Source organism: Elaeis guineensis, chromosome 2 (assembly GCF_000442705.2).
Source record: "Elaeis guineensis isolate ETL-2024a chromosome 2, EG11, whole genome shotgun sequence".
Taxonomy (NCBI): Eukaryota; Viridiplantae; Streptophyta; class Magnoliopsida; order Arecales; family Arecaceae; genus Elaeis; species Elaeis guineensis.
In genome coordinates, this window is record NC_025994.2 from 119233940 (window position 1) to 119249916 (window position 15977).

Sequence of the window (15977 nt, forward strand, 5' to 3'; positions counted from 1 at the left end):
AAAAAAAACTCAAAAAGTAGCAATTTTGGTTGCTATAATTTCGTGACTCTTTTTTAGTACTATTTAACTTCTCAAAAGGTACCAGGATCCTTGAATTTAGTAATTTGGATTTACTTTATAACATTTATTCTGGTATATATTATCAGGTATTCTCTACAATTTGTATTCTTATGCTTTTTTTTCCCTTTTCCCATTCAATAACCAAATCTGCTTGGAAGTTACATTTGTAGATGGTTTGATTGCAGAAGTGCAGTAGAAGGTTTTGAGCTTGAAAATGAAATAGTAAAAGATGCAGAAATCGGGGGACTTTAAGCTGCCTTGCTCCTTCAATTATCCACCCTATTTCACGTAATCTACTAAACCTCTTCATTTTAAATATGGTTTGTTGGATGGATATCTAGCCAGGACATCATCTCTCAAAATCTTTTTAGTACTGCACGATGCAGTAGAAAGAAAGAAGAAATAAAACAAAAATAATCAAAATATGTAGATTAGCCACAAAAAGACTCATCTCCATGGGACATGCAAATTTCACCATGAAAAAAAAATTTACAAAAAGAGATTTCATCCTCAACCCTCGTATACCCAATTTCTCTCTCACTAAAAGTTTTCCCTCACAAAAGCTCTCACTCTTGGAAGATTCCTCTGAACTCCTGAAACGACCGGCATCCGCTGTCCAAGAGCCTCCTGCTCCTTCTCTCTCAGCGGCCTCGCACCTCTCTCTCTTCACGGGGTCTTTAGTATCCACACGAAACCTTCCACGCCCGCATCCACGAGAAACTAGGCCACTCGCCCATCTGTTCTCGTGTAAAGTCCCTTTTAAAGGGTTTAAACATCAATTAGAGAGAGATTAGGAGTCCTAAACAAAGCTAAATAACCTTCCCAGCCGTTGGATCAAGACCGCAGGCTACCCACGCCCTCCGATCGTACGTCGGTCTACAGAATAGTACTGTGGACCGTGCGAAACGTGTGGAAAACGCCCACACGGTCCACAGACCCGGTCGTGGACCGTCCGGTCCACGATGGATCGGGGTACAGGCCAGGCCCCAGTGGCGCCTGGGCCTGGGTCGGCCCGTGCACACGCCGGGCACCTGGGCCTGGGCCGCGCCCTACGCGTGCGCTTGGGCCGGGCCGCGTGCCCAGCACTGGGCCGCGCCCAATGCGCCTGGCTCGCGCATTGGGCAGCGTCCCACCGCCTACGGCCGCACCGCCGCCGCTCCGCCGGCGGTCCTCCGCCGCCCCGGTTGCGTGCCGACTTCAAAAGCACATATCTTCTCCGTCCGAGCTCCGTTTGAGGTGATCTTAGTCTCGTTGGACTCCGTTTTTCGTCGTGAACTTCGATGTGGGCTCAATGTGGATCGAATCTTGAGGCATCAAATCTTAACATGGTTCTTTCTAAAGTTCTTGCTTTAATTTTTTTAAAATATATGTTTATTGTTTTTAAAATTTAAATTGTGTTAGAAGAATAAAATATCTTTCTTATGATCTTGATCTAGCCCACTGATATGATTTTTCTCCATTTATGAGGAATGGGGAGTGGGGAGTGTCGAGCGCATCTGATCAACAGATGAACAGCTTTTTAATTGAATCTGTTCTCAAAAGTTGAATTCTATTTATCTTATTGCAAAGTTACTACTGAATGGTATATAATTGGACACTGCCACAGGTTGCACTAAATCTGTATCAGTAAGCAATACATTTGACATCAGTGGTCTAATTTGTCAATATAAACCTGGAGCCTTGTTACCACGCACAAGAACCAAAGATCTGAACCTTAGGCATTGGACACTGCCACAAGTTATATCAAACCTGTATCAGTAAGTAATAGATTTGACATCAGTGGGTTGATTCGTTAATATAAACCTGGATCCTTGTTACCATGCATAAGAATCAAAGATCTGAACCTTATGCATGGTGTTATATTTAGGCCATCTAAGAATAAACCTGATTAATGTCCAAACTTGACTATAGTTACAACTCATTATAAAAGATGACTTTACTGTAGTTTGATATTTTGAATTTTTGCAAGTGGTACACACATCAAAATAATCCATTCAGCTGCCTTAATTGGTCTGAAATTATTGGCATGGATTTGGATCTAGGCATGTTTGTCTTATTAGCTTGGTCTGCTAGCTTATAGCCCTATGTTCTCTTTTTCTTTTCTCTCTGTTTTTCATTCAATACTTTCTCAAAGATTATCGCCATGGTCAATCTTAAACCTGCACTCTTTTCACATAGAAATTACCCTCTTTGCCTTGGTGGTGCCAGATAATATTAACATATATCCCTTTATTCTATTGTCAAATTTCATAACAAAAGTTGCACAAATTATTATTGAGGAAAGCCTTTTTTTTCTAATCTTATCTGATACCTTTTTGGTGCTTCGTGCCAATCTTTCTCTTTTTCTTACAACCTGTACCTAATGTGTAACCACAAGTACCTATATTCTTGCCTCTTCATCCTTGTCTAGACTCTTTTCAAATATCACAGAATCTTGGGTCTCTCTCCTCTATTTAATGAGCTTTAGTTGGCTAACAAACAAGTTTCGCTTCTCACAAGGTAAACTCCTTTTGTGCTAAAAGTTGTGCTGCTGAAACTTTGGTTCCTAATTATGAAAGGTTGACGTCAAGCTAAGAACTTGCTATATAGTTCTCAAACTTTGGAGGACCATCCTTTATATTCTATAGAGCAGATTGTAGGTGGGATAAGGCTTGTAGCTTAAAGTATGTTCGTAATAGACATATAGTATATAATATATGCTTGATATTTCAAGAATCATTTCTCTCGGGTCTTTCCTCCTTTGAGTTAATCATGGGTGCAGAGCCCTGGATCTGGCATTAAATTTTAAAGCAGATCCACCCCCTCTTAACTTGTTAATTCCTGACTAGCAAGACCCAAACGCAACCTGGTTATGCAAACCCCTATGAAAATCTACTTATTTTGGTCAGCTTGGTGGGTTTTTGCTGGAAATTACCAAGTATTAATATAAAAAAAAAACATGCCTTCATTGTTTTAATTACACAACTTCCTCATTGTTAAGGAAAAAAAGTTCCCAGTTTTTAGTTTAGCTCAATTTTTTAGTACGTATTGTTGGCTTTTTATACTAATGAAACATTACGTGTTATTTTTAACCAAAAAAAAAAAAAAATGTATTACTTGTACAATTGTTGATATTGTCCTTGTCACGGGAATTTTGTTCCTTTTTCACTTCAGCAGGAGGCCACCAGCATGTAACTTTTATTATATTTGTCCTTGTAGTTTGCAGCCAGCAAGGGAAACACGTGAGAAGCAAGTGCAACTTTGGAAGGAACTTGTTGCGGCCAATCACCTCGTCGTCTGATCGTTGGAAAACGTGCATCTGCAAAAGGAAGTCCGCACTGACCGGAGGCGGCTCCGACGGGGACCCTCCGACGGTCAAGTCAGAGAGGTGACTGGACAACAGTGAAATGTAGACAGAGAGCTCTGAGAGAGAGAGAGAGAGAGAGGAGCGAGCCTGCGTTTTAGGGAGAGACGGAGCGGATCGATCCTTTGCACTGTTGCCTTCCCCGGTTTATATAGTGGAGCACGGTATGGCGCCGTCATTAATGGCGCGGACAAGTGAGGAACTGTCAACTCACTGTGGACTGTCAGAGTCGCCGTGCGGCTGTCAAATCACCAGGGTTGACAATGCCCTCGGCGGGACAATGCCCCTAGGTAGCCGCGCCGCATGTCGCTGTCAGAGCTGACAAGGTCTGGCGGCTGTACGACGATCGGAGGAGTCGGCCGACCCTAGGTCGGTGGCCAGCAGAGTGGCGTCGGGTTCCTCCGTCGGTCGGCGAGTTTCATGTGAGTCGGCCATCAGACCTCTGGGTTCAGTCGGTCGGGGTGGATACGCCCGACATATCCCCAGTCGGCGATGGACCGTTGAATGGCCGGTTGTTAGCCGCTGATGGCATCCGTCAGTCGGTCGCCCCGACCGACGATCGGTCGGTCTATCGGTCAGTCGGAGTCGGTCGGGCCGCCAGTCGGTCGGTCGGCCAGTCGGAGTCGTCCGTCGGAGTCGGTCGGGCCGCCAGTCGATCGGTCGGCCAGTCGGTCGGTGGGTATCCCCCAACAGTTGCCCCCCTCCACTCCTAAGTCGGGTGGTGAGCTGGCCGATGCTTTCATTCGGGCAGCGATCCCGGACGACTGGGAGTGGATTTGTCGCATGCGTAGATCCGACCGTACCGCCGGCTGATCCGATGCCAGACGCCTCATAAATGCCAAGCGATCCGGACGTCTAGTCGATGTCAGAAGTCACGTCGGCGTCAGGTGTTAGACGCCACGTCTTGTCGTCGTCAGACGTTACGTCGGTGTCAGAAGATCGGGCGCCGGACGATACGGCGTCAGACGACCGGATATTCGGCGCCGATCGTGGGAGAGTGGGCCGCTGTCAGGCATCGCATCGGGAACGCGAATCGGCGCGGGCGCATGAATGCGGAGCCGCGCCCCGCGTGCCGCGTGTCGAGGGTAGTTGGCCGGCGCCTCCTGCATTTAATGTGGGCGGTGCGGCCGTCCCGGGACGGGGCGCGCCGAATCTTTCGCCAACCGACGGGCGCCACGCGTCGCGCATCCGCGGGTCTTCGGTCGGTGCGGAAGCATCTCGGCCGTCGGTCGGCCCTATATATATAGGACCTCCCGGACCCACGACCCACACTTGCCATTTCGCTGGGGAAACTCTGTCCGGACGATTTCTCAGTCGTCGCGGGCAGAGCTTTCTTGCTTCCGGAGGGATCCATCTGGTTCGTGGTCCCGCCTTCCTCTTCTTCTTGTTCTTCTCTTTCTTTTCTTTCTCCTTCATTCGGTTCCGGCACAATGACCAGGAATCCGACTCAGGGAGCTCGGTCGGGGAACCCGACCGATGACTCCCGATCGGCTCCGGAAGATGAGGCCTCCTCGCTTTCGGGGCCGAATGTCGATCGGCTTCGGGAGCAATATCGCATCCCGGAGCAGTTTCGGCTCTCCGCTCCAGGGGCCGGCGGTCGGGTCAACAGCCCTCCGCCTGGCGATCTGGCGCTATATGTTGAAGACCTTCGCGCGGGTCTTCGACTTCCAATTCCGGAGTTTGTCCGAAATTTATTAGATTATTACGGACTCTGTCCGGCGCAATTGGCACCGAACTCTGTCCGTTTAATCATTTCCTTCGCGCTGTTGTGTCAGTTCTTGCCGACCAACCCCCGAGTTTCACTCTTTCGGGCATTCTTTGTGCTCCGACCCCACCCTAAAGCCCGAGGGTGGTGGCTCTTCAACCCCCGGAAGGGTCTTGCCTTCATCACCGGTCTTCCATCATCCATTCATGGGTGGAAGAACCAATTTTTCTTTGTTTCCTCCTCTTCTCCTTGGGGCTTTCCTTCTCGCTGGGGTGTGCCCCGAACCGAGGCCAACGACAACAGTCGGGTGGAGGCGGACGACCGGGAGGACTTCCACCGACTGAAAGACATGTCGGTCCCGAAGCAGAGGGAGCTTGTTACCGAACAAGCTCTCTATGACGCCGGCTTGAGTCTGGTCCCCCGAATAGGTATCGCCCAATCCCCCGGCTTTTCTTTCTGTTCGGCTCTTGGTCCGGTCTTTAACATTCTTGTCGGTATTGCAGGGACACCACCAAGGATGCGGCCGACGGACGCCTAGATTCGGCGGTTCGCGACGAGGAAGAGGCCAGCATCAGGGGCCGGCCCTTCGTGCCCTCCAAAGAAACCAGCTCCAGCTCCACCGACCGTCGAGGCGTCGGCGACCGACCAGTCGGAGCCGGTAATAGCCCTCGCGGCTCCGACGGTCCACATAGAGGAGAGGCCGACTGAGGAGGCGGCCGAGGGAACATCGGCGGCTTCGCCAGTGCGGGTGGAGCCGGATGACGTTCGGGAAACCGAACATCGTCCGGCGGCGTCCGTTGGTGCAACGGGGGGCACCGGGTTGAACTCCAGCGTCCCCTCGCTGCCGGTCCCGTCGGTCGGGGTAGCTGATCGGGGGAAAGCCCCGATGGAGCCCGCGGAGGAGGATAGATCAGGGAGCCGCTCAGTGCCTCCCAGCGCATACTACCCCGAGGGTGCGTCGGCATTGGCCGACCACAACCTTGCGAGGAGGTTGTGCCAAGGGATCCTCCTCCCAGCCGACGTAGAGTCGCTGCGATCTCGGCAGGTGACCGAGATGCTGTCGCGGTTCTACCCGACGATGGTTGAGGTAAGCTTCGCATCATCTTTTCTTTTCCTTAGAAAATTTTCCTTGTTATGCGATTCTGACGAAGCTTTTTCCATCGGCAGCTGATCTTCACGATGTCCGAACTGGAGGCCGGGTACCGAAGGTTCGGCAACGTCCGGGCAGCCTTCAAGGAGAGGTCGGCGGTGGCCGAAGCCGAGAGGGTGATGTTGGCCGACCAGCTTCAACAATCGACCGACCGGGAGGCCAAGTTAGTCGACGAGGTCTCCCGGCTCGGGTCCGAACTTCGGTCGGCCAAGAAGGAGGCCAGGCACAAGGGTTGGGCCGTGCGTCGTCTTCGACGCGAACGAGACGGTGCCACCGCCGAACTCCAAGGGGAACGCGAGCAACTTCGGGTCAGCCTGGAGAAGCTCGCCGAAGCCGAAGAGGAGCTATCGATCGCTCAGATCGACGCCGAAATGGCGAGGGTCGAAGCAGAGTCGGCGAGGGAGTCGCTCGCCCGCACGGAGGACGAGGCAAGGTCGGCGAAAGAGTCGGCCGATCGGGCGGTGGAAGACTTCCGGGCTTCCGACCAATACCGGGAGGAGATGCTCGAGTCGGGCTTCGCCTCATACCGGGTCAGGTTCGAGGACGGTCGGGATGCCGTCCATGCCTTGTACTCGGAGCTGGACGTCAGCCGCGTCGTCCCGCCGTTAGCCGAGGAGGAAGGAGCCGAAGGGGAAGGAACCGAGGAGATGGCCGATCAGCCACCGGGAGGCGTCGTCGTGGCGGAGGAAGCCGTCCCGGAGCAGGTGCCGACCGATATCCCCTCGTCGACTGAAGCCCCTCCTTCAGCCACCGACCCAGCACCACTTATGGCCGATACGCCGGTCATCCCCGATCCTCCGTCGGTCGAGGAAATCGACTAGGACAGATGATCGGGCCCTGCCGACTATCTTTACTTTTTTGTTTTCTGAAAAAATATATGTAATCGGGCTTCGACCCGACTTTGTAATTTCCTTTCAGTAATGAATGAAACTTCTTCCTTTCTGCTTTTGTTTGTAATGCCGAACAGTTCTGCGATGCCGAACGTGAGTCGCTAACTTAAGTAAGTCGCTAACTCACGTAAGTCGGTAGGACTTCAACAACTTGTGCAGCCCCGAAAGTAGAGTGCGTCCCGACTTTGGGTCGGCTTCTTGTAGTCGAGCACATTAGTCGGGCGCGTCTTGTTGAGTCAGGAGCCGACCGAACCTGGTAAAGGTTCGGTAGTCGGGCTTCCATAGACGCGTTCAGTCGAATGTCATCCGACGCAGTGTCGGAGGAACGATAGTAAGTCGGGTCCCCATGCTCTTGCGTCGGGTTCTGTGTCTTCCGACATACGGTAGCAAGCCGAATGTCGTTCAGCCGGCCGTGGGTCGGTCGGCAAGTCGTGGATGCGACTAAGGTCGCATCGTGCGATAGACGGTGGTAAGCCGAATATCCCTCGACCGGCCGTAGCCTGGTTGGAAATCGCGACGACAGTCGCGTGGGCTTTTAGCCTCTCTTCGATCGGGGCCCGATCGGCCTGTCGGCCGATGGTTCGGCCCGAAAATTCGACCGTAGGAGTATGAACTCCCGTCGCAACTGATGCATCGGCCTTTGTCAAGGGTGGATGTATTGCCGAAAGTCGAAGGAGTGCAACTCCCGTTCTTGTAGATGCGTCGGTCCTCGCAAGAGTCCGATGCATTACCGATGATGAGGTCGTCAGTTTTAGGTGGATGCTAGGTCCACGTCGATACGTTGGGGCTAAGCGCCGATCATTAGTCGAAGAGTTAAGACTCCGAGATTTCAAACTGAATTTGTATTCCGACTACTGAATTACAGAATTTACTGGTAATACAGCTTCAAGTTGTCGGCGTTCCAAGTCCGGGGAATGGGCTTCCCCTCAAGGGTCTCCAGTCGATAGGCCCTCGGCCCGTAGGTATCTGCAACCTTGTAGGGTCCTTCCCAATTGGGAGCCAACTTCCCTTGGTCCAAGGGCTTCGATACTTCTGCCTTCCTCAAGACCAGGTCGCCAGGCCTGAAAAGCTTCGGTCTGACCTTGGCGTTGTAATACCGGGCGACCCTTTGTCGGTATGAAGCCATTCGGATTTGAGCCTCATCTCGTAGTTCGGGGAGGAGGTCTAGGTCGGCCCTCCGACTCTCGGAGTTGTCCGGCTCTTGGTACCGCTCGACCCTCGAAGATGGCAGGCCAATCTCGAGGGGGATCATCGCCTCCATCCCGTAGGCCAAGCTGAACGGCAACTCCCCGGTCGGGATGCGGGGGGTCGTTCGGTAAGCCCACAGAACGGAGCCCAGCTCGTCGACCCAGAGACCTTTGGCTTCATTCAGTCGGGTCTTGAGTTCGTGGAGCAAGGTTCGGTTGGTCACCTCGACCTCGCCGTTGGACTGAGGGTGCCCGACCGAAGTCAATCGGTGCCTGATGTGGAACCTGGTGCAGAAGTCTCTGAAGTCTTGGTTGTCGAATTGCCGTCCGTTGTCGGTGATGATGGTGTGCGGCAATCCGAACCTGAAGATGATGGATTTTTGGATAAAGTTCTCCATCTTCCGCTCGGTAATCTGCGCCAAGGGCTCGGCCTCGATCCACTTCGTGAAGTAGTCGATGGCGACCACGATGAACTTCCTCTGGCCCGATGCTGGTGGGAATGGATCGAGAATATCGACTCCCCACTGGGCGAAGGGCCACGGAGCGACAATAGGAGCAATTTGGCTGGCCGGTTGGTGTTGAATATTGGCATACTTTTGGCATGGCTCGCACCTCCGGACCAACTCTGCCGCATCCTTCTTCATAGTCGGCCAGTAGTAGCCTTGTCGCAGGACCTTGAAGGCTAGGGACTTGCCCCCCAAGTGGTTCCCGCAAATTCCTTCGTGAACCTCTCGGAGAGCGTAGTCGGCGTCGGTCGGCCCCAAACACCTGAGCAAAGGGAGGGAAAATAACCTTTTGTAGAGTTGGCCATCCATGATCGCATATTGTGAGGCCGACCATCGGAGTCGCTTGGCCTCCGTGGGATCTTCGGGACTGATCCCGTCGGTCAGGTACCGGACGATCGGGTCCATCCAACTTGGTTCGGACGTTAACTGTTGCACTTCTTTGACCCGATCGATGCTCGGCTGCTGGAGGTTCTCCACGAACGTCCGACCCAAAGAGTCGTAGGCCGACGTTGCCAATTTGGAGAGTGCGTCGGCGCGGGCGTTCTCCGACCTAGGTATGTGAGAAATTTTGAAATACTCGAGTCGCGCCACGAGGTCTCTCACTTTCTGAAGGTACTTGATCATGGTTGGATCTCGCACCTCAAACTCGCCTTTGACCTGCCCCACGATCAGCTGAGAGTCGGAGAATGCCCGGAGGCTGTCGATGCCCAGCTCCTTCGCCATCCTCAAGCCAGCGAGGAGTACCTCGTATTCGGCTTGATTGTTGGAGGTCTTGAAGTCGAACCGGAGGGCGTATTCGGTGACCACCCCATCCGAATTCGTGAGCAGGAGCCCGGCCTCGCTTCCCTGAGCGTTCGAGGCTCCGTCGATGTGGAGTACCCAGGTGGAGATCGGGTCTGGCTCAGAGACCGCGTCTCGTCCCGGGTCTTCAGCTCCCGACCCTTGGTCGGTCGTCGGGCATTCGGCGATGAAGTCGGCCAAGACCTGGTCCTTCAGGGCAGGCCTTGGCCGGTACTGGATGTCGAACTCGCTAAGCTTCATCGCCCACTTTGTGAGTCATCCAGATGTGTCGGATCGGCGCAGTATCGCCCTCAGGGGCTGGTTGGTGAGTACCACTATGGCGTGGGCCTGGAAGTATGGCCGGAGCCGTTGCGCGGAGACGGTCAGGGCGAAAATCATCTTTTCCGTCTCCGAATATCTGGCTTCGACGCCGTGGAGTACTTTGCTGGTGTAGTAGATGGGCTGATGAGTTCGGCACTCGTTTTCCCGAACGAGCACCGAACTGATCGCCTCGGAAGACGTGGCCAAGTAGAGATACAAGGTCTCCCCGACCTGCGGCTTTACGAGCAGCGGCGGAGAAGTCAAGTACCTTTTCAGGTCTTCGAAGGCTTGTTCGCACTCATCCGACCAAGAGAAACCGTTCGCTTGACGCAGAATCTTGAAGAACGGGAGGCACCTTTCAGCTGATCGGGAAATGAATCGGCTAAGAGCGACGATTCTTCCGTTCAGCTGTTGGACCTCCTTCTTGGTGTTCGGATGGCGCATGCCGAGGATTGCCTTTATTTTCTCAGGGTTGGCCTCGATCCCTCTCTGAGAAACGAGGAATCCGAGGAACTTCCCTGAGGTCACCCCGAAAGCACACTTGGTCGGGTTGAGCTTCATTCGGTGTCGTCGAAGGGTGCGAAAGGTCTCCTCGAGATCCTGAACGTGGTCCGGGATCTGCGCGCTTTTCACCAGCATGTCGTCCACGTACACTTCCATGTTGCGCCCGATCTGGTCTTTGAAGACCTTATTGACGAGTCGCTGGTAGGTGGCGCCGGCGTTCTTCAATCCGAAGGGCATCACCCTGTAGCAGTAGAGGCCCTTCGGGGTCACGAACGTGGTGTGCTCCTCATCTTCGGGCGCCATCCGGATCTGGTTGTACCCGACGAAGGCGTCCATGAAGCTGAGCAGTCGAAATCCGGACGTCGCATCCACCAGCTGGTCGATCTTCGGAAGTGGAAAGCTATCTTTTGGGCAGGCTCGGTTTAGGTCGGTGTAGTCGATGCAGATCCTCCACTTCCCATTGGCTTTCTTGACCATGACAACATTGGCGAGCCAATCGGGATACGTGGACTCTCGGATGAAGCCTGCTTCGAGTAGCTTGTCCACTTCTTCGTCGATGGCCCTCTGCCTCTCCGGGGCGAAGGACCTTTTCTTCTGCCTCACCGGCCTCATCGTCGGGTCGATGTTGAGTCGGTGAGTTATTGTTTCTGGGGGGATGCCCGACATATCTGCTGCCGACCAAGCAAATATATCAGCATTGGCCGACAGCAGCTCCGTCAGTCGGCGTCGTTCGACGTCGGGCAATTGAGACCCGACCCAAACTTTCCTGTCGGGATTTTCTCCTATCGGGATCGCCTCGAGCTGCTCGGCCGGCGAACCCCGTTCTTCCTCCTCCCGTTGGTCCAGCTTGTCGATTATCAGAGGATCCTTCGACTCGTCGCTTTGAGCGGAGATTTGGAAGCATCGTCGGGCGAGCTGTTGATCTCCGCGCATCTCTCCGATTCCATTTTTGGTCGGGAACCGAACAAGGAGATGGTACGTCGAGACGATCGCCTTGAGGGCGTTCAATCCGGGTCGCCCAAGTATGGCGTTGTAAGCCGAAGGAACTTGGACGACCGCGAAAGTGAGGGAGATCGTGCTTTGCCGTGGTTCGGTGCCCACCGTCACGGGCAGGGTGATCTCTCCTTCTATCGTGACGGCGTCTCCGGCAAAGCCGATCAAGGGCATGGAGACCCTCTTGAGTCGGTCAGTTGACAGTCGCATTCGGGAGAAGGTCGAGTAAAACAAAATATTTGTCAAACTTTCATTATCAACAAAAATTCGTTTTACATCATAATTGGCTATTGTCGCCGACAAAACAACAGCGTCGTCGTGGGGAGTTTGGATGCCCTGAACGTCGTCTTCTGTGAAGGTGATTACGTCGTCCGGGCGCGGCCTTTTCGTCGGCTCCCCTCCTGCAGACGTCCCCGGGCCCAGTCGCTTGGAGATCATGTTGATGACTCCGACCGTCGGCTGGTTGGTCGCCGCCTCTTCAGTCGGCTGGGGGCGTCGATCGGCAACTGGTTGGGTCGGCGGACCCTTTCGAAATTTGCCGAGGTACCCCCGGCGGATGAGATTTTCAATCTCATCCTTCAACTGGATGCACCGCTCGGTGTCGTGGTCGTGGCTTCGGTGGAACCGGCAGTACTTCCGACGGTCGAGGCCTTTTGCCTTCAGAGGCGGAGGCCGTCGCAGGTATTCCTCTCCCTCGATTTCCATCAGGATCTGCACACGGGGAGTGGAGAGAGGAGTGTAGGAGTCGTACCTGGGGCATACCGGCCTCGGAGTCTGCTGTCGGGGTGGCTTTTGGATTCGTCGGGGTGGTGAGACCCGACTATCGATCGGGGGCCTGCTGGGTTCGGCGGGCTCCCGACCTTTCCTCCGCTTCTCTTTCGGGCCTCTGGGCTCAGCCAAGCATCGGTCGGACGCTCCTTCGTCCGCGCGCATATACTTGTATGCGCGCTCCAGTAGCTCGGCATAAGTCCGAGGGAGGGTCTTGTCCAGAGAATAAGTGAATCGGGACGCCCTCAAGCCCCGCTTCATGGCTGAGACAGCCATGTCTTCGTTGAGGTCCCGGACCTCGAGCGTGGCCGCGTTGAATCGCGCCACGAAGTGTCGGAGCGTCTCATTTTCCCCCTGCTTGAGGGAGAAAAGGCTGTCCGACGTTCGCGGTGGCTTTCGGCTGGTGCTGAAATGGGCCACGAACGAGTGCTCGAGCTGCCCGAAGGAATGGATACTTCCCGATCGGAGACCGGAGTACCAGACCCTGGCAGCCTTGCGGAGTGTGGCGGGGAAGCCGATGCAAAAAAGAGCATCGGTTGCCCCTTGAATTGTCATGAGAGCTTTATAGCTCTCGAGGTGGTCGACTGGGTCGGTGGAGCCATCGTATGGCTCCACGTGCGGTATTTTGAACCGACTGAAAATCGACTCGTCGAGGAACAGTCGAGAGAGAGGTTGGGCGGTCTGGAAGTCGACGTCGTTTGAAGACTTCTGGCCGTCCATCTGCAACTGGGCGAGTCGGCGGTCGATTTCCTCAAACCGTCGCTCGTAGTCGTCCGCTCGTCGATGCTGGGAGACCCCAGGAGTGGAGTCTCCAGAAGATTCTGAAAGGGAGGCCGACGGTGTGCGCGGCCGTTTCTCCTTCCTTGCCCGTTCCAATGGGGAAGGGGAGGGCCGCTGGGACCGTCGGTCGTCGCGCCATGGTCGTCTCTCCTCTTCTCCATGAGAGTGCTGTTGGGGGCGCTCGCATGGAGGCGACAAGGATCGGCGCGGTCGTCGGCGGCTGCTCCTGGAGGGCATAGGTCGGGCCGCCGGTTGCTGCTGGAGGCTTTTGACTGCGTCGGTCAGTACGGTCATCTGCCGTACGATGGCCGCAATCTGGGCCTCCGCGGTCACTGCAGGGCGCGGAGAGCTAGGCTCCGCCGCCGGTGGGGGCGGGGAGGCCTCTTCCCGGCGGTAAGAGCGCCTGGCCGACCCAGTGACCCTCGATCGTTGAGCTCTTGTCTTTGTCATGCTGTCCCCTACCTAGCGCACCAATCTGTTGCGGCCAATCACCTCGTCGTCTGATCGTCGGGAAGCGTGCACCTGCAAAAGGAAGTCCGCACTGACCGGAGGCGGCTCCGGCGGGGACCCTCCGACGGTCAAGTCAGAGAGGTGACTGGGCAACAGTGAAATGCAGACAGAGAGCTCTGAGAGAGAGAGAGAGAGAGAGGAGCGAGCCTGCGTTTTAGGGAGAGACGGAGCGGATAGATCCTTTGCACTGTTGCCTTCCCCGGTTTATATAGTGGAGCACGGTATGGCGCCGTCATTAATGGCGCGGACAAGTGAGGAACTGTCAACTCACTGTGGACTGTCAGAGTCGCCGTGCGGCTGTCAAATCACCAGGGTTGACAATGCCCTCGACGGGACAATGCCCCTAGGTAGCCGCGCCGCATGTCGCTGTCAGAGCTGACAAGGTCTGGCGGCTGTACGGCGATCGGAGGAGTCGGCCGACCCTAGGTCGGTGGCCAGCAGAGTGGCGTCGGGTTCCTCCGTCGGTCGGCGAGTTTCATGTGAGTCGGCCATCAGACCTCTGGGTTCAGTCGGTCGGGGTGGATACGCCCGACATATCCCCAGTCGGCGATGGACCGTTGAATGGCCGGTTGTTAGCCGCTGATGGCATCCGTCAGTCGGTCGCCCCGACCGACGATCGGTCGGTATATCGGCCAGTCGGAGTCGGTCGGGCCGCCAGTCGGTCGGTCGGCCAGTCGGAGTCGTCCGTCGGAGTCGGTCGGGCCGCCAGTCGGTCGGTCGGGCCGCCAGTCGGTCGGTCGGCCAGTCGGTCGGTGGGTATCCCCCAACAGAACTGATACTTGATTACCGTAGAAGTCAAAAAATATTTGTCATTGGGCTGGAAGAAAATTTTCCCCTATTTCCTAATCCAGTCATTGAAAGTAAGCCATATCTCTTGGTGGAATACATGAATACTTCTGTATGTTGGAAAGGTGTCAAACAGTTCAGAAGCATGTTAAAGAGGAACAGTTATAGAATATAAATTGCTTCTTTCAAACATTTTTGGTTGGGCCTCATTAGCATGTGAGAAAGTAACCAAGTTTTTTTTTTTTTGGCCTCAAATGCGGCATTAAACATATGGTTCTCTAGTTATCATTTGCTGGTGGTTTCTTAGTCCTTTCATAACTTTGTTACTGGATTGTCATGGTGGGCATGCAGGATCTCTCAGCCATGAGGCAAGAGAGGTATTTCTAAATGCTCTGGTTGCTGAAGGTTTGTCATGATTGTTATTTGAAAGTGAAAACATAGTGTATTTGTTTGGTGGAGAAATCTGAAAAAAAGGTAGAGTGCATTATAATTACATTGTCATGAAAGTAAATGGCTTCTCTTGTACATTCTTGCAGGTCGTGAAGAATGGATGGACAAAAGCCACAGGAAATGTCTTATTCTGTGATTAAGAATTCAAGATTGGGCAGATTTTATTTTGAATTTTGTGAGTTAACTTTAATTCAATCTCCAAATTATCACAACAATATTCAGCATGTGCTCATCAGTTCCAGTTCTTTTTCTGATTTTATCAGGCAAAAGAAAATGGATTTGAAGACACCATCACGACTGTCGAGGATATACAATCAGGAATTGAAACTCATGGGACCGGTAATCCCAAATCCCTCAATGTTTGAATTGTTTTTTAAATGTAACAATTTTATTGACATTGTTGAACTTATTTCTTTGGTTTTTTGTTGGCACGCACCTCATAGCATTATTTGCCTAAAATATCTGAATATTTTGATTCATGTGGGCACACTTATTGGTAACTCTGTTCACCTGACATTCATCTAAATCTAGTTGACATTTAGCGTATAACTGGCCTTCTGCTGAAATGTCTATCCTCAACCTTTTTCTATGACATTTACTTCCTATGCTTCCAGAGCTTGCGGGGATTGATCGTGGTGTGCTGATGCGTGCGCTGAGATTACTTGAACAAAAGGGTAAAGCAGCAATTTTCAAGGGAGCTTCGACAGATGATGGAGTAGTGAAATTCCCTGCTTAAATTATACATATCCTGTTTCTCAACAGCTGGCTAATCATTCCCATTTTCCAACCAAATTCCTGATCCTCAAAAATCTTCGCATTTCATAATTTGTGTATCAGACTGATGAATAAAGTGCGTATGAGTAAACATTCACAAAGTATAATTTGTTGATGCTTTAAATCTGAGGAACATGTATACAATTCCAAATCTCATTCCTCAGAATATAAAAAAAAAAAAGGGCCAGACTGCAGTCTGAGTGATCTCAGTGCTTGCTGGTTGCCGGGGGACCAGGTTCGTTTGAATTTTAGGCTTCATTATAGTTGCCACTTGTTGCTTTGTGTGGTCGCTGTTCAAATGTGCAAATGTTTGATTTTTGAACACCTGATCGTTGATTCATGTTAGCTGGCTTTGAGGTTTACCCACTAACCATAAAGAAGGCATCAGGGCGCTGGCCACAGTTGTATGAGTTATTACTTATATTCCTTCTGTGGGAGTTTAATGGGACTGTTTTGATTGAATTAGATAC

At 52.9% G+C, this 15977-nt stretch overlaps 1 pseudogene; it reads left to right on the forward strand.

The window, feature by feature from the left end:
- The first annotated feature begins 289 nt into the window (after positions 1-289).
- On the forward strand, positions 290-15469 carry LOC105039978 (vacuolar protein sorting-associated protein 25-like; annotated as a pseudogene).
- Positions 15470-15977: the final 508 nt, after the last annotated feature.